The following is a 19,018-nucleotide window of genomic DNA, read 5'->3' as shown; positions in this document are numbered from 1 at the left end:
GTGAATGTATTTCTATAATTAAATCTGTAAGGCTGAAGGTCACAGTAATTTATATTAAAAATACATTTATTAATTCTCAGTTATTTCCTAATAATAGTCATGTTTGGTTTTAATATCAGTGGGAGATTGCTGTTACTAACTGACTTGGCCCTAGAACAAAGTTGTGATCCTTTCAAAACACACAAGACAAAAAAAATGTCTCCGTAGCTTTGTGGCAATAGAAGAGTAAGTAATTTGATCTCTTCCTCTAGAATCTTACTGCTCTGAAAAGACTTTTAAATCTATTTTACTTACAGTCAAAGGATAACTTTGGTGTGACACGTGTGAGTTTGCACTTAATCAATTTTGTGGTGACCTGCTCCTTTTTTCTCTCCATGCCAGAGTGGGAGAAACACGGTTAAATACAGGAGCTGATGGAAACTCTTCAAATGAAATTTCACTTTCTAGAGCAATGCGGGGCAGCTCTGAGAGCCAGATTAACCCGTCAAAGGAGAGCAAGTTGTGATTCGGTGGTACTGACTACAGGCAGAAATAGGCATGAGGAACTTAGGCAATGGTTTAGCTTTAAAAAAAAACAACCAAAGACAACAAATAAGCAAGAAAGAATCATTCAGATTTCCAGGCTGTAGGAACTTCTACAAAACCATGGATATACAGAAAATTTATTTGAATGGCTCCTGTGGGCTAGCACAGCCTTTGCAGTGTGACAGACCTGCGTCTCGGGGAACAAATGAGACCTTCTAGAAGAAGATCCCATCCAAAAGCAAAAATCCCATGGACTTTCTTAACAGTTAGGTGCCATTATTGACCATAGTCCCCAGGCCCTCAAGTACTGGGGGATGAGGTCTGTGAGCCAGCTGTCAGGCCTCCCCACCTGCAAAATATATCCTCAGGGTATAAAGCAAATTAAGAGTAGTTATGTTTTTTCCATGGACAGCTAAACTTTCTGCATCCCTTGAAACAAGTCTTCCTTGTCAGCTGAAATCAGAAGTGTTTGCACAGGTGACGCGTTAGAGGTTACATTATAGCACAGTGAAAATGTAGGATTTTTGAGTGATTTTGCCCTAATGCCCTACTAATTGGGTAATATAGAGGTGAAGAAGGAAATCTGACAATACATTGAGGCGGTGAAAAGCTGTTCTCACCCATAACTTTGTTTATTTACTGTTTTTAGGGGAAGTACAAAATCTGAATCTCTTGTTTCTGCTTTGGTTATTATTTAAGCTTGCAGCGGTGTGGCACGCTCAGCTGAACCTCTGGTTTGTATTAGTATCCAAGATGATAGTTTTCCAGTAAATTAAGTGCAGCTTTGAAGCTCCTTCTTCACAAAGATTGCCACTGTCTTCTGTATCTGTTTTGTGGGGAATTTTTAATTAATTCATCAGGAAAATAACAATGAAAGGATTTTTAAAAAAAGAGGCTAATAGATAAAAAAGCCATATATGAGAGACTTTCCAGATAAATAAAAAGAGAGAAAGATTTCCAAACCTTCTTATTCTTGAATAGTAGTTTATGCAAATGTTGTCGAAAATACAACTATGCAAAGGAAACTTTGCTTACCAGTAAGCCTACAGTTTAAAGATTTATGCTGCAGCTGCAGTGCTCAAAGTCTCAGGCTTTCCGCAAGGCAGCGAGATGGATTCTGAAGTCCTTATAAAGCCTCTGCAAAACATCATGTGTCTACCACAAATTCCTGAATAGAACAATTTAAGTCGCATCTCAGAAACCAGCTAGAAACTCTGAATTTTTGGCACGCTTTAAATGACTGTGCTTGTTGTTATGGTAATTCTATGAAAAAGACTCTCAGAAATCAATTTGTTGTTTGCGTATAATTCCCCGAACTGAGAAAGAAGCTGCTGGATGTTGGGTAGATGAAGGAACTGCCACTAGAGAAGCTGTTGAGCTCAATTTAAGCCTACAAAATGTGCCAGCATTTAAAAATCAATGGGCTTGATTGCACCATGTCCGGAGGGTGGGGGCGGGGGGGGAGTGAAGATGCTAATGGCACAGCTCAGATGATCTCAAAGGTTATTTCACAGCATCGCTTTCATAAACTGGGATGCACTAAGCCCAGTAAGGGCAGGACCACTGCCTGCATTTATTGCAGGATGTATACAGAGAAGGCTCTCAGTGCCTACAGATGGGAGCTGTTAAACTCTAAAAATGAAGCAAAACTTCGAGCTAGGTTGGAAAATAGCATTTTAATGCCAATGGGAAAAGAAAGCGTCAAAGTTGAATTTACCAAGCCAAAAACTGCACTGAAGGAAAAGCGCTAAGAACATTTAAATTTGTTAAAGGTATAATTGTACTGAACACAGGAAAAGAAACCATGGAAAAGCACTAGCAGGGGTTGGAAGGGTGAGAATGATTTTACAGGTGGAAGTCAGGGCATAAGCTGCATTCAGTGTGCCCATTAAAAATCCCCAAACCACAGGATTTACTTATAAAGCTGGCAGAGGGAATAGAGTTTTCCAAACCACGCTTGTCCAGAGCCTGGCAGCAACATAGGAATCAGAATTTTAAAAAAGTGCTAATTCTGACTGAATTCACACATACGTGCCTATTGAAGTATGAAAGATTACCCTGGGGGGGAGCCAGTTACCTGCAGGATTTCAAAGAAGAATGGATTGAGTCCTGTAGAGAATAAATAGTATTTTCTGGTTTTTGGATGACATACTAATACGTGGGAGGAATTCAGATGAGTATTTACAAAACCTTGAGGAAATTCCAACACATTATAAAACTATGCTTTAAAGCGAACAAAAAAAAGATAGTAGGTGTGGGGTACTTTTTTTTTTTTTTTTTGTCTCCCTAAAACCAAGTTCCTTGCCTAAGTTTCAGGAATAAAGGCTTTAAAAGAGAAAATAAAAACTATGGAGTATGCATAAGTACCTTGGTGTTGCACAATTTCTCTCAGTTGTTCCATGTTAAATGTTTCTTATGGAAATTCCAAATTATCACTGCTAATTAGGTTGACGTCTTTCCTGATATAGCAAACATAAAAGAAATGTGGATGGAACATTAAAATAAGATTTTTAGACGAAAACAACAACAACACAATATCCAATAGCTCTAACTTACTGGCACCCTTTAATTTGAGGTCATTCAGGACAACCTTAAACTGAAATTTTCTGAAGGAGGAAGTGCTGTTGCTTCATAAGAGTGTAGGAGCAAAAAGTTCCCAGTCATTTGTCCTTCAGAGCATTATCAAAATCTGGAACAACATCTGAATCTTTAAGAGGCTTGCAGTCTCATTTAGGAATTAATAAATTCTATGAGCACCTATTTTAAAAAATACTCTTGATGAAGATAGTAAACCCATGATAAAAAAGAGGGGTGGCTAATTTACACGTTTTGGGAGGCGGGCAGGTTTTGGGGCTCAATCTTTTTATTGGTGGCGTACTGTTGTAAAATTCCTTGTAAACCATGGGAAACGTGTCTGTCACATCCCTCCTGCCAGTCACAAACAAATTCAGCTGGAGATAGAGAAGAAAACGTGTCTTTTTGAAAAGAAGTCTGACTTTCTGTGTGGTTTTGGAACAGCTGCCTGACAGGAGCCATCCAAGCTCCAGTGCTTCACAGAGCAGCGCTCCCTGGGCAGGAGAGGCTCTTTTCCAGAAGGGACTTTTAGTACTAGCACCAAGGAGCTTGTGAAACTCTTTAGCAGAAGAATTTTACGAGTGGCATTGGGGACAAATAGAAAAGGAGAGTAAGGAGTTATTCTCGGTGGGAAGCTGTGGCCAAGGCACCTGAGCCCTCTGCAGCCTGAGCCTGCAGGAAAAGGGAAGGAGGTGTTTCTGCCAGTGCCTTGGGACTGTACGTCTCCTGCGTGGTGGCCTGGACTTGCAGCAGGCTCCTCTGCCAGCAGTGTTTGTTATGGAGGACTTTGATAATCTCTGCCAGGCTCTCCTGGGGAACACAGTGGCCCCAGGGACACCTGTGTGCACTTCTGCCTTGGCCCCATCCAAGACCCGCTGGAGAGAAGCTCTTTGGTTATGTCCATTCGGTCCCCAGACTCAAGAGAAACGGGGCCCTGCATATTTTAGTACAGTCTTGTGGCCTGTGCTTTCAGCTTAGTAACACAGAGGAAAAGAAAACATTATTGTCCTCAGTTAATTGCTTCTTTGTGACAGAATACACTTCAAAGACACTTTAGTCTCAAGTGCATCTTAGCAGAGAAAAACCCATATTACTGATTTTAAAACCCCCTATTTCCAGCCACACAGATGAATGAATTCCATATAATAGAATATTCTCCACCGAGCATCTCCACATGCAAAAGTGGAATGCGAAATTAGTTTGGGGTTTGGTTGGGGTTTTTTTGTTTTGTTTTTTAAAGTACTATTTTAATGAGGTGTTTAGTTTAGCACATTTGGATCCTCCAAATTACCTCAAGGGGATTCATATGTTAACGAACTACACAGCTGTTGTTTGTGAAACCAGCCTAGCACAAGCAGAGCATGTTGTGCAAAGACTTTAAATGCTCTGTTGGAGAGGTCACTGCACTCCTTTGTCTGCTGTCAGTTATTAATAATGAGCCTACTATTTATTTTTAAACACTAATTTATTTTTTTTTTCAGTGTCAAATATGTTCCAGATTGGTTCAGTTTGGTATTGAATGCCTGGGTCAAGATAGGAAAGGTGCAGTCAAAAGATGACCTGATTTTATGCAATCGATGAAATATTTTGGGGTGGGAAAGACTGACAATGAAGTTTCAGGCTTTGGTGGTGGCCTGAAGAGGCTTTCTTGAGCAGAGATAACGTTTGCAATGATAATTGTTTTGTAAACATGCCCTGATATGCTTCAAAAGCTTTAATTCTGAATTTCTTAAATTAGGCAGGCTTTGCTCCTGGCAAGCAATAAACTGTTTTCATTTTAGAGATGTCACTTTACATTTAAGGAAATTAATAACTGGGAAGGGGAAAAAAATACTGTTTGGTAAATAAGGGCAAAGAATCTGCTGCTTTTGTTTCAATTCAAGTATCCTATTAAAATCAACAGAACTCCTCATTGAACAAAACCTCGATTTTTAAGGGCCGGACTGAGAAAATTTATATGCTAAAACAGGAATCCCAGTTCTCACCATCTCACGGGAAGCAGGATTGGCCAAGTGATGTGCTGGCAAAGCTCCGCTCTTCCTGGAGCCTGCCTGGCTGCCGTGGCTGCACCACGGCATCGGAACACCCCGTGGGCAGCAGGTTGTCCCCAAGACATAGGCTAGGGACTGCTGCTTCACAAGCTACTCACACATAGCGCATTTCATATCATTCTCATTCATAGATCATTTAATCATTTAAATATTTGTGTTTGATTTCCTTTATATGCTTTATTACTGAAAATAAGTTCCATGATTAATCATTAACATCGGAGCAACCTCTGCTGGCTGGTGGAGACGGAGCTCTTTTCTTAGCGGCATAGCACGTTAAAGGATTTGATTTCAATATATCTTCTACTCAATCCAGGCTTTTTTTTCTCTCTCAGAGGCATTAGTATTTAAGTATAAGAAATTATATTTTGCCTAGAATTTAGGTAGAATATAAAATAGATGTACAACTGAGCTTTGCAATTTTAAGCACTCCATATTGGCACCGTAGTACTGAGAAAAGTCGCTTCTGTCAAAGCAAATGCAAACGTAGAGCGACTTTCTTGAAAAGAAAGCAAGAATTTCATCTAGGCCTACGTGATACAGTTCCAGAAACATAATTAAGCTCAGACTGGAGAATAAAGGCTTTGCCTTGGTGACGACAGAGAATTTACCAACGGTTGTCAAGGGTTTTTTTGTAAATCAAGCTTTCAGAAAGATTTGGTGTTCCTAGACAAGCCCTTCTAAAAAGAAAACGATCCATACGAGGGGAAAATACAGCGATGTTTTACTAATGTCCTTGTATTACTATTTTACAGATGGGAAACTGAGGCACAGAGTGTTCCTGAGACCCAGCTCTCCCCGGTTATTTAGCTTGGAAATAACATCGGGGATCAGCGCAAGCTCTCAGCTGTTCAGAGATCAGCTAGTTTTTAAGACTGTGGGACACTTTCCATCCTATGCCGATGCAACCACCTGAGAAGGATGGTAGGGACAATAGTTAATGTCATCTACAGTGTCTGCTCATCGAACGGTCACCTGTCCCCAAGGAAGTGGGCTAAAATCAGCCTTTCATTTAACACAGGCTATGGAAAACCACCCACACCAAGCTTTTTCCTTCAGCAGATGAGCTGAATGTAAACCGATCAATTGGATTGCTAAAATTATATTCATCCTTTCCAGTCTGCAAGCCCCTCTTCTGAATGTTCATTGAATGGGGGTATATGGAAAGTGGTGGGGGATTTTTTCTTCATTTTTTATTGCTAACTCTGTATAATGGAAGTATACCAACTGCATCATGCAGGCTGTTATTTGGACATTACGAGTACTCAGTGCAAAGTTATTTGTAATATAGTGAATAAGAGGCTGTTCCCTTGCTCAGCATGGAACCAGAATGACTGCCAATCAGGAATGAAGTCACCTTCCATTTCAGGCTCTTTTACTTAAAATGGCTGAGTTTCTCTGTGGATTTGATTTTGCCACCGTTCCCCAGGAAATGGTTGAGAAACCCAGCGTTTCTGGAAGGTGGGGACCTTGGAAGTGCATTTACACACTCTTGCCCATCATTTGGCCCAGCCACTTGTTCTCAGCTGATGAGAAATCCTCTCCTCCAGAGGACAGATCTTGTCCCCACTGTGCCTTTGTATCTCCAGTACTTTTATGGCTACCTCCTAGGATGTGACAGGCCTTTCCACAGAGAGCTAGGGTTGGTAACGGGTCAGCAGAAACCACTGGTGATTTCAGGACCTCCAAATGTTACACCTTGTTCAGTAGGTGATGGATGGCCAGGGTGGGGGAGGTGGTGGTGTACTGGGAGATCGCCAGTATTCCTAAAAGTAGAAACCCCTAGCCAAGACAGGATAATTTCCTATAAATATTTAAGTAACAAGATTAGAGGGTTTTATTAAAAAAAAAAAAAGTGAAAAAGCTAGTGAAAAACTAATGATATCTGGAGGCATAACAAGTCCTGTAGTAAGGAACCTTGTAAAGTCTTAGTAATAAAGGTGCAGAGTCACCTCACCTGTGGCCATTTCACACAGTAGCTAACATATACAAACACTTTCCCATATGTATGAACAAGCGCTGACTTTCTGAGATGGCTGTTAGACCCTTGTATTTAAATACTAACAGCTCACTGATGGATCCCCACCGACGCAGGGTGTCACTTCTGATAAAAACCCAACTCTTCCTGTATCAAAATGCACTTATTGTGCAGTAATTTAATGACATGGCTCTTCTTTTTTATGAGCACTGAAAATATCTCATTAAGAGTTTCGCAAATTACCACAATAACTTATGCTGACACGCTCATTTGTTCTCATCTCTGAATAAATCTGGCTGACAACTTTAACAGAATAAAGCAGGGATTTCCCAAAACTGTGATTCAGCACTGAGCCTCACTTGAACACCTCGATGTTATCTGGAGCTGGAACGTTTGATTAAGCCAAGGTGTGAGATGCCACTTCAGACAAGCTCAGATGAGAGCTGTGCACGCTGTATGGCGCTAGCGTGAGAAAACTGTTGAAATGTTTTTCCTTCTCACTCAGATCTACTATTTCAGCACTCTTCACCATCTGGTGAAACACTTCAGAGAAGAAAACAGTCTTGCAACATCTAATTTTGCCATGTTTTTGGAACATTATTTTAATGATCTTTGTGTCATTTAAGTATGATTACTTGTCCTCCAAGGCTTTTCCTGTTTATGCTTAAATAGTATTGGAGCACAGCCAGATACACTTTAAATGAAATGGCACCAAATACTACATTTTTATCATAAAAGCTTAAAAGCAACATTTACAATTAGGGGACATAGCTGGCACTTTGCATTCTGGTAGGTTTTTTGTTTTGATCTTATTGTAGTAGTAGATAAATAAAATGAATTAAGCAAGCGTAATTACCAGTTAAATTTTACAAAATACCAAAGAAATAGAGGGCCTAATTCAAAGGGGTGGTAATGGTGTAAATAATTAAGTCAAATTGTTTTCATTTTCATGCTGCATATTGTTTCCTTCAGCCTGTAATGGTACAAGGCAAAGTATACGCAGTGCTAGAACTAGACAAATAATAGATAAATTTATTCATAAACACTTTGTGGATTGTAATTAGAAGTTCACTGCAGCAGCTTTCACTAGTTTTTTTTTTTTTTTTTTCTCTAGTTTCTGTAAATATTTGCATGAGTAAATTTTTGCGTTGAGGAATGTAGACAGAAGCAGAATACACCACAAATGTGCTTTGGAAACCATCTTTGCTTCTCGGCTCAAATGGCAACCGGGTCCCCAGCAGCGACCACGCCGAGGTCTGCGTCCTCAGCACGGACCGGGCAAGCAGGGTCCTCTGCCTGCGGTATGCCTAGCGATGGTTGTGGGTTGGGAGGGTTTTCTGAGTCAGCGTGAGATGAGTTTCCCTTCTTTCATTGCTTAATGCCCTAAATAGAGCTTTTCCAACCAGGAGATACAAATTACCTGGCTGATACTGCCAATAAACCCACCGATCCTCAGGGCTCCAACAGTGATTTCTGCTAGAAAAAAGGAGCCTGGCAAATGAAATGGTTGTGTAGGGTGAATACAGCACTGCATACAAGAGGAGAATAGGATCGCTTCAGTTCAGTGCTGGTGCACCTTTCTTCAATGAACTCATTTCGGTGCAGAGCTGCGATAACCCAGGGAGGATGCAAGCTCAGGAGATCCTTTGGGGGTCGGCGCTTACCATGGCAAGGCTTCGAACGCTGGGTAATGATACTGAAAGGAGCATTCAGACACCGCATCAGCAGCTCCTGGGCTGAAACCTGTTTGTGTAACTACCTCTCGGTTTATTTTGAGCATAGTACACATTTATTAAAATTATAATTTTGATAATTTGGGGACAAAGAAGCAGGCGAAACCTGCTGAATAAATTTGCCGTTCAGCAGGCTCTAAATGCATTCACATTTAGTGAAATCAGGGAGAACATTAGGATTACCTGTACTTCCCCTGGTTAGGGGGGACCTTTTTCTGCCCCGATGCATCCACCTAGATCCTATTAGTGTTATTAAGCCACAACACGAGTGTCAGAAGAGATCACAGTACTGCTTGCGGGTCTCGCCCACAGGTAGCCTGCACGTGTTGATACCTCGATCATCTCATGAGCGTGGTGTGCAGAGCGAGGCGAAGCAAACCATTAACTAAAAAGCTCTGGGCTGGGGTCAGAACAACAGACTCCTCGGGTCTGCTAATTCATTGCATGTTCTTCCAGCAGCCCGAGGGAGAGCTGCAAAACAACGTGGTGCCTTCGTTCACCTCTCCCTGCAGCGGAGCACAGCTTCTGCATAGCACTACTGGCCTCTGCTGCCAGCATGGGAGAGGAGGCGAGGAGAGAGATGGTGTGGGGACTTACCACATTTCTGCTTCTCCAGAGGGCCTCCTGATCCCTGCATACAAGCTGCAGGAAAAGCAAGCTTTCATCTTTACCTTATTTTCATGCTTACAAATAAAGGTCAAGGCTCCTGTGCTGTAGTCAGCGCTGTACGAGCTTTAAGCAACCAGCCTGAAATGTGATTGTAATTAGTTTCCTTTCAATCTTGATGTGAACAGTGATCTTAAAATGCCAGGACTGTAGCAGTGCATATGATTAACAAGCACACAGAAAGGCAGTCGATGGAAAAATATGGATAGAAATGAACAAAATGCAAATGTTGCACTGCTTTAAATTTTATTATCCTCTCAGCTCTTCATAAAATACTGTAGACATCGTTTGATTATATTTTTAGTCTAGGGAATTAATTTTTAACTAGGGAACTTGTTTCTGTCTTATGATTACACTTCTCCGCAATGGCCTGTAGGTCTGAACTAAAAAAAATCACAGTTTTAATTGAGCTAATGATGCCCAGAACTCAAATTAATCTCACTTATGTGCGTGTCATGCCATGCAATATGTGCTATAGCTGCAGGCAACATATGCATTTTTTCATATCAACGATCTCTCCAGGAGCCCAAGGGTGTAAATCCTGGCCAGGGCTAAGTCTGGGTCCTGTTATTGTCACTGCCTGGGAGACTCCTTGGAGGTGGCTGAAGCCTGTGGAACCAGTGGAGGGGAAGGAAAGGCAATAAACCTGGTGATATTTCACGGTCACTTCTCTGGTTTCACCCCTGCTCTTTCAAGGGCATGCTTGTAACTCACGGAAGAGCCAAGGAAGCTGTGAAGACGAGCGCTGAGCGGTGTTGTCTGGCCACATCTGCTCGCAGCCCCTTACCTCGCAGAGATTCCCTTACCCAGCTGAGGAAGGACAGCAGGGCTGCTTCTCCGCTTGTAGCAGAAGAAACAGGAAAGGGAGAGAAGAAAAAAATTGTTTTGCTTGTGAAACTATCAGGCTGTATTTTCTATCTGGGAAAACACTGTACTTTTTTTTCCAACTGCCAAGAAAATTCACTTTATCAAGACACAGGTCTTTAAAAACATTTTCAGAGAAAGAACAGAACTAGAAGGCCATGGTAGAGGCATAGAGAGTTTGTTTCTGTCCTGAGATAAAACAGAGAAGAGTATAGAGAAGAGGAACATGGTGTAACACTCTGCAGGTTGCTCGCATGCCCTGCAGGCCAGCTCCTCATACAGCACCCTGCCTCAGACATGCACAGTTGTCTTTGAGCCAAAACTGCACACCAATACCTACCCACCCAAACACTATTTAGCCTCGTCTCCAAATAATTCAAACTTATATACCACTGTTTTAGAATAGCATCTGTCGTGGTTCAGCCCCAGTCGGCCAGCTGAACACCGCGCAGCCGCTTGCTCGCTCCCCCCACCCCTGTGGGATGGGGGAGAGAGTCGGAAGAGCAAAAGCACAAAAAAAACCCTGGTGAGATAAGAACAGTTTAAGAATTAAAATAAAATAATAATGATAATAATGATTATGATAATAATAACAATAATGATAATATAATAAAATAGAAAAGGTTAAAAAGGAAAAAGACAAAACCACAAGCGATACACCCACTCACCACCCGCTGACCGACGCTGCCCGTCCCCGAGCCGCGATTGCTGCCTCCCTCCCCCGGCCAGCCCCTCCCAGGTAACACACTGGGCATGACGTTACATGATGTGGAATATCCCTTTGGCCAGTTTGGATCCCCTCTCTTAGCTGTGCCCCCTCCCCTCCCGGCTCCTTGTGCCCCCGGCAGAGCACGGGAGGCTGGAAAAGCCCTTGACTAGTACAAGCGCTGCCCAGCAACAGCCAAACCATCGGTGTGTTATCAGCATTGTTCTCGTACTATGTCCAAAGCACTGTGCCAGCTATGGTGAAGAAAATTAACTCTATCCCAGCTAAACCCATGACATATCATATCTTGATACAGCTGAGACAGCATCCTTATTCAGAGTAAGTGGCACCCAACATTTAGAAAGCACAGCTCTGCTTGTTTATCTAATCCCATACCCACCATCCTGCCGCCTTGGGTGTTCGTTCCCTGCGCTGAAACCTGCATTGAACAGAATGGTAAAATTCCAAGTGTTGCTGTCAAAAAGTTTCAGTTTTGTGATGAAAGACGTGACCTTTCTTTCTAGCAAGAGTCTTTTTTGATTGATTAGTAAACATGAAGTAAAATGCGTGAGCACGCCAGTGCTAACTTGATACTGCCACAGGCTCTGTGCATCAAATATTTTTGCTTTATTTTGAACATCCTGTCAATGAGAAAAAATATTCTAATCAAAGAAACGTGTTTCCTTCGATTCTCTTCAGTGAGTTATTTGCAGCTGCAGAATAACATGCTCAATTACGTCTGTTTTATTCCTAAATTAGGAAAAAAAAAGAATCAGAAAATTATTAAGTAAGCTTCTTAGCAACTGTTAAGCAACATCCAGTATTTATTATTTAATCGCTTTTTAATTATTTTTCATCAGGTAAGAGAATAGCACACTTGGTTCAAAGGATTTCTTTTCACAGAACACCTTCACGCAGCAGAACAAGCTCTCAAAGCATGCACAAGGTATAATGCCTTTGCCTAGGCAGATAGGCAGAAACCTTTTCTTAAAAGCTGCTGGAGAGGTTGGTATGACCAAGAGCAAAAAGCAGCATTTATGCATTCTGGCACTTCAGTAAACACCTGGTAAAGGATCACATCCCGACTGTGCCTAAGAGGGATGTGCAAATGCTGCAGAAAAAGCAATGCAGCAGCTGATGGGGGCTCCTCGGTGCTCAGCAGCTTCTCAGGGCGGGCTTTTCGGGTATTGGAGCTTGTGGCCTTTTTTGGTTTTGTTTTACCGAAAGCAGTTACTTACCCTTTGGAAGAGGGTTCATCCGTGTCAGCTGTCCTCGGCTGCTGGGAGAGGCCTCTCACCCCGCTATCACGCTGCATTTTGAGGAACCCAGCCATGCCGGGGCTTCCCCTCCCGGTGCTCCCCACTCTGCATCCCTGCGGAGGCGCCAGCCCACGCTCGGCTTACAGACAAGGCAGCAAAAACTGCTGATCGCTGATGCACGATCCCAGCCCATCGCCACATCTTCAGGAGACTGCCCGAGGCAAGAAGGCTCCTGAGGTTTCCTGAGAAGAGTGAACAACGTCAGCACAAAATACAGTAACACCAGCTGCTTGCAGAGCAAGCACTGGCAGGTGATTCACCGAGTGTTTTGGGGGCTCAGGAAGAAATGTCCTGTTTCCCAAATTTCCCATGAGCCAGGCTGAATCAGTTCCTCAAATATAGTACACCTGAACAATATTGGCTAAGCTGGCACAGACTAAAGTAAACTCACAGTTAGTGGTGTTGGTTTTTATTTCTTCTTTTGCAATTATACCTTTTTTCCTCAGCTCCCTTTGAGCTGTGTGCTGATACCTGCATGACCGTGCAGGGCGATTGTGCACATTTCAGCCATGAAAAGGGCACACGTATTTCTTAGGTTAATCTTTTAACCATTAGCACTATTGCTAGCATTTATTGTTATTTTTATAAAATGCATCTGCAAACTGCTGATCGAGACTGAACAGCAATTGGCTGAATGAGAAGTCGTGAAAGTTCCCTCTGCAGGGCGTGGGAAGGCAACGGACCATGGATCCTATGCATTGCTGTCATAATACACACTTACATTTGGACATCTATAGCTTTCTTTTCAGAATCCTGCAAATCATCGGTTATCTTCTCGTTCTTTTCTCTAGAGTTTCATCTATGCAGTTACCACTACAGCTCCGTATTGGTGAAATAAAGAGAATCCCTTGGCAGCTTGACCTATTTCTTTGGCTCCATCACTGGAAAAAGAGTAGTGTTCAACTCCACATGCAAATGTTTTCATACCTCAACAGCTAGGCCTTGTGTCACTGATTTACCTTCACTAGCATCACTGAAGCCCTCTTTGACACCTGAAATGAGGTTCTCTCATCCTAATCGCTGCTAGGATAAATTGTACCTAAATATGTCATAGTTCTGCAGCTGTCCAAGACCTGCTCTGTGGGTTAGAAGTCATCATCTAGGGCAGGACTTATGGTTATAAAAATCCTTGTATGGCAAGGGCTGCACCACAGCTGCCTGGCTTATAACTCGATTTACCTACTCATCGTCGTGAACATGCACTTCTTTCCTAAATTTCTTTTTAGAAGTACTACCATTAAATAGTTCCTCCAATAGCAGGAAAGAAATCTCAGTATTTTTAAGTCCATCAAAAAGACTTTGCCACACTGTAAAATACAGGTGCCTTCAAGGATAAGTTTCTTGTTACCTAAAAAAGTCCCTCTTTATACATAAATACAGTGCCCAGACACTCTTTTTTTTTGTGTAGCTCCCAATTTCACTCGTATAAAAACTGTTTTACAGCAATTCCATCCACTTCCATTTGACAGTGCTTCTATACCCAGTATACCAAGATGTGATTAGTTCCTCATGGGGAAGTCATGAGTTATGTCAAAATAAATGACAGCCAACTGGTCAAACTACTTACAGTAGGGAAGAAAATGCTGAGAAAGGGAAGCTGAGGACAATAGTAACCATCAACAGGACAAGTACAAGGTACATGACAAGAAACTTTCGGATTTACTTTGGAGGCCGTTCCTTGGTGAATTCATGTCTACCTGTCAGCTTCATTTGGGACCACACTCCCTGATTCAAACTGATAGCAAGTATTCGAGTCAAATAAGTGAATATTTTTGCTAAATGTTGTCTGTCACATCACGTTACTCCAGTTTGGTTTCTTCACCGTATGTACTAACATGATGTGGTGTAACATAGCATGATGCAGCGTAAATAATTTAATGTGACATGACAGAAAAGCATTGCTGCAGCTTTCAGAATAAACACCTGCTTTTAGCAGTTATTTTATCTTCTGGGAGAAGTTTCTTAAAATAAGTTACCTGGGTCCTGCTAAAGTACATTGCACTTTGCTGTTTGTATATCTCCACTTTCCATAGCACGCACTTTGTTAATTTTCTATTATTCCAGAGGCCATGTTCCCTTATAGGGTTGGGTTTTTTGTGGTCTTTCTTTTCATTAGAAGGAAAAAATTGTCTTACAAAAATCGGGGGGAATGGAACTAATATAAATCATGAATGAAGACACATATGGAAAAAGTTCTTATTATAGAATAAAAACTCTATTAACAGCAAAGAATGTATTTACCTGCAGGTAGGAATAATAACAGTAACAAAGTTTAGAAGACTTGCTTTTCCTTCAAAAACTTCAGCAGAATGTTATAAGTGAAAGCTGGGTAAAAATCGTCTCTCCTTGGAGAAATACAGACACAGATAAGGCAAATATTTAACTGTTGATTTTGTATTTGCAAATGTAGGTTTTATGAATGGGAACATTTTCAATAAGAAAAGCCAAGGTTTCGGTGAGCCTTCCTAGGATTTGGGTTCATTATCCTTGACCTGACTGACAGAAATATTAGCAGTGGGAAATAAAACTGCTGGTTTAGTTATTTAAGAAATAAAGTCGCTTATTCATATTGAAGATATTCTTTCCTTCCAAAAATCCATCCATCTGTGTGTGAATGTGTGAAAGCTAATTAAATTGGCAGCCCTATCTCTGTACTTCTCATTTGGAGGACCTTCGTCTCAAACTAGAAGAGCTTCAACCTCCAGGTCCTCAGTGCAGAAGTGTTTTTCCCAAGCAGAGGGAAGGGGAACGAAACACCCCTGTGTGACCTTTGCCTCATCACATCACAAAGTACAAAACAGAAAAAATAAAATTTGCAAAAATTTTCAGGAAAAAACCAAAATAAATAAATTTGGATCAGTGTGCTCCTTTCAAAAGGAGTAAAACTGATCCCATGAAGCCAGATATGTGGTTTCTGCAAGCCGAAGCTCACAGAGGCATTTGTCATGTTCTTTCTATACCTGACACCTTCTGAAGAAAAGCCTCCAGCTGCCACTGGGTGCCTATAAGGTTTCCACCAGCTGTCCTTCTTGCCCCTTGCTCAGAAAAGATGCCACCTTGATACACGGCATGCAACCCTAAGGTTAAGTTCCAAAGAGGTATCACGAAGGCAGGGCTGTGGCTGTGGCCAGTAAGGAGGAAAGGGCCTTCAGTGCTGCGGGGAGGGAGGAAACAGGCTGTCCTCGCCAGGGGGACTGCGCCGGTGTGCCAGCAGCGTGGTGGCCCTGGGGACCCCGGGGTCCTCCGCTGGCCACCGCCAGCCCCGACAGTGCAGCAGGGCTCTGGTGCTCCTCATCAGGACGGGTTTGATAGCGTGGAGAGCCAAATCCTACATCTTTTCCAAAGGCAAAGCACCTTTTGACCTTTGGTAAAAATTAAAAACTCAGAGGGACTGGGCAAAAGAGATTTTAATTTCTAATAAAAACGAGGACACCAGTGCCTGTATTTTTACAAAGGCCCTGAAGAGCTCCCTTGCTATGTGAGCCCTGCAAGTTGGCAATGTATTTTAATGTATTTATTTGATTATGCATTCATTCTTTCATTCATTCATCTATTCAGTCATTCATTCAGACACTTGTTCATTCATCCCTGTCCTTTGCAGGAAGAGAACATAAGCCAGCAGTGGCATACTTCTTCACTGTCCTGATTTACAGCGACGTCTCTGAGTTTGTATCAATAAATCTCTTTGGCCCTCTTCAATCCAGCATTATCCCTCATTAGTGACTGGGATTTTAAAAAAGGATTAAAAATAATATCAGATTATAGATAGATAGATAGATAGATGATAGATAGATAGATATGTGTATTGGTTGCAGTGCTGTGATTACAGTGCTGGGTTGTTGGGGTTTTTTCTTTTATTTAAGACTTCTCATATTCACAGTTCTCTAGATCTTGCAATTATTTTCACAAAAAAATCCCTGACTTTTTATTAACTGGCACAATAATTTTGCTATCAGTACTGAATGATAAGGTCCCCATTGCCCTCCCAGTGCCTGCCCATCAGCTGCCGTTGCAGAGGGGAGCTCCAGTGAGCCTGGCTCTCACCTCTACCTTCCTTGCCTCTGCGAGACCTTTTGGTGTTTTCTGGCCCAGGGAAATACGGATTTAAAAATAACCTTTCTGGAGAGGCCGCCCCTGCTCCGGTGGCTAGCAGGTTGTGTCTGGAATCACCTTGCCATCACTGTGCGTCTCAGCCCAAACATGTACATTTTATCTGCTTCTAAGTATGTCTTAAACATGGGAATATTTCCTCTGAAGAGGACTGAAATGAAGGGGAACTACTCTTTGACTTGGGATTACTCACACTCTAGTAGCTGCTGGAACAATTTATCTCCCATATCTCTGAAATACCCTTAATTAATCTTGCAGACAACTTGCAACATAATTGTGTCCTAAACTGTTAACCTTGAAAAATATTTGACAGTGTACTAACATCTCAGAAACTTGTTATCACAGGGAATAAAATAAATCCACAGCTATCCTAGTTTCTCTTGAAAGTCCTAGAATAATTCTTCGTTGTCAGTCTTTTTATTTCCCTGAGTTTTCTTTTTGACCTGGTGGCAGGAGATGCAGCAGAGAAAGAGGGCATGCTAAAAAAAAAAAAAAAGGCAGTTTGGAAGAAAAGGTAGTTATATATCATATATAACTTATTATTTTTTATAAAAAGGGCTTGCATTTCTCACTCATTTGCATGTCTTCAGGGCACCAGAGGAAAGAGACACAACCTGTCATCTACAATCGGGTCAGAACTAATCCCTGGTAAACAAAAAAGACAACACTGCAAGTCATGTAGTGCAGAGCCATAGCTGGGCTATAGTTGCAACTGCTTCTTCTTAAATAAGCCCCTCCTATTGAAAAAGAATTATGATGAGATATAGGTTGCCAATGTACTTAAATGCCATGTTCACTTTGGATGAGAAAATGAGAGATTTAAGATACATGTGTTCCTTTGACATCAGTGACCTTATTAAAGTCACAGAAATCCTGAATAACTGAATAACTTTAATTAAAGTTATTAAAATTTCTTCTATTGGTTAGTCCTTACAAGCTCAGAAGCTCTACTATAACAGTCTGGCATCGACTGCTGTTCGTAACGGAGACAGTCCTCTTCCAGGCCTGTCTGCTGTTCTTACTATGCTGCCATTTGAAATCATCAGGAAAAAATAATCATAAGCTTAAAAAAGCTAAAGCAGACAGGCTGTTTCAGATTATTTTAGTATGTGTGTTTGCCACAACAACCGAATGTTCCTGTTAAAATCATAGTCTGGTTTTCCTCCTGAAAATCAGGTTATAAACAAAAGGATTAGACAAACACAGATCCAGGTTCTGGTCTGGGTTCAAATGTGCATTTGAAATTGTGGAAACACTTTGGTTCGAGGCCTTCTTTATTTTAATAATAATTGTTTTCCTAAATATATGTATTGTTTATGTGTTTCTGTGTCAGGGATTAGCTATGTAGCTTAGCAGAAAACAGAAAAGGAGATCATTATTTTACAATTTAATTCAGAGGAATTTGAAGGCTGGGGATCAGTAGGTAAAGCAAGCCCAGCTGCATTTCTTATAATTTTCCCATTAGAATATACTAATTTCCACACTGCTGCTCTCTTATTTTCGGTGTGTTTGTAGGTATTTTTCTCATATTTGGATCCAGCAGCCCAGAAATCTTGAAAAGCATGAGTCTGTTTTTTGCTAAAGGAACACTTTCTCACTTAGTTCAGATATGTCTTCAGCTTTTATTTGCTAATCTTCATATAAAATGGTAAAACCGTGCTGCTAAAATGATTTTATTGCACATTCACAAACTTGTAATGGGTATTCCAGAAAAGAAACTCCGTATATGATAGGTACTTGTAAAACTTGGCCATCCTAGAGCTGCTCCACAGTCTTGACCGTGTTCTGCCTAATAACAAACCTTCAAGACAGGGAACAACTTTCATCTCCACTGGACAAAGAGCTGAGGCTTGGAGGGGGTGTCTATACTCAAGGTGGCTCAGAAAATGCGTGACACTGCAGGGAGATGAATGTCCATCTTCAAAGCCTGGAAACCCAACTGCTGCAGCATCCGCCTTTGTGTATGGCTTTTCCTCCCAGACACAAATGCCTTCTCCTCAATCCCCTTTAATGCAGGCTTTTAGCCAGCAAATAGCCAAAACTTTTAAATGGCTTAAACTTTAAACTATTCAACGTGTTAAAATATTTACTGGGAAAATATCAGGGCTGTTGTGTATACTCTAAGCATTTCCTCACCCACGGTATTACATTTTGAAATGCTGGATTTCCTCTTCGAGGGAAAGATTTATTCAACTCACTCCTTTTCACATATTAGAACTCTTAAAAGGAGCTTTTTAACTTCCTTAAACATAGCAGAAGACTGAAAAAATTTAAAAAAGAAAAGCTTTTCAAACATTTGAATTAACATTGACAGAACACATTTGATCTGGGCATACTTCTGAGGTCAGGATGTGAACTATCACCAAATATCTGAAAGCTCACAAAGGGGGTATTTATGAAATCTTTGTAGAAAGTCAGATATTCCTGTAACAAGTACAATTATCATTTAGTGCCCTACTGTTAAATATTATCACCTGTCCAGTGATATCTCTGGT

The 19,018-nt window shown here is 41.3% G+C and overlaps 1 long non-coding RNA gene across 1 annotated transcript in view; it reads right to left on the bottom strand.

The window, feature by feature from the left end:
- Positions 1-5,008: 5,008 nt before the first annotated feature.
- The window catches only part of LOC135314404 (uncharacterized), a 42,085-nt gene continuing 28,075 nt past the window's right edge, over positions 5,009-19,018 (bottom strand). The window contains exons 3-4 of the long non-coding RNA XR_010373909.1: positions 12,333-12,595; positions 5,009-11,844 (exon numbers count right to left, since the gene is read on the bottom strand). This is a non-coding gene — a long non-coding RNA (uncharacterized LOC135314404). The remainder of the gene's footprint in view (positions 11,845-12,332; positions 12,596-19,018) is intronic.

Source organism: Phalacrocorax carbo, chromosome 7 (genome assembly GCF_963921805.1).
Source record: "Phalacrocorax carbo chromosome 7, bPhaCar2.1, whole genome shotgun sequence".
Lineage (NCBI taxonomy): Eukaryota > Metazoa > Chordata > Aves > Suliformes > Phalacrocoracidae > Phalacrocorax > Phalacrocorax carbo.
This window is presented reverse-complemented; position numbering and strand designations above follow the sequence as displayed.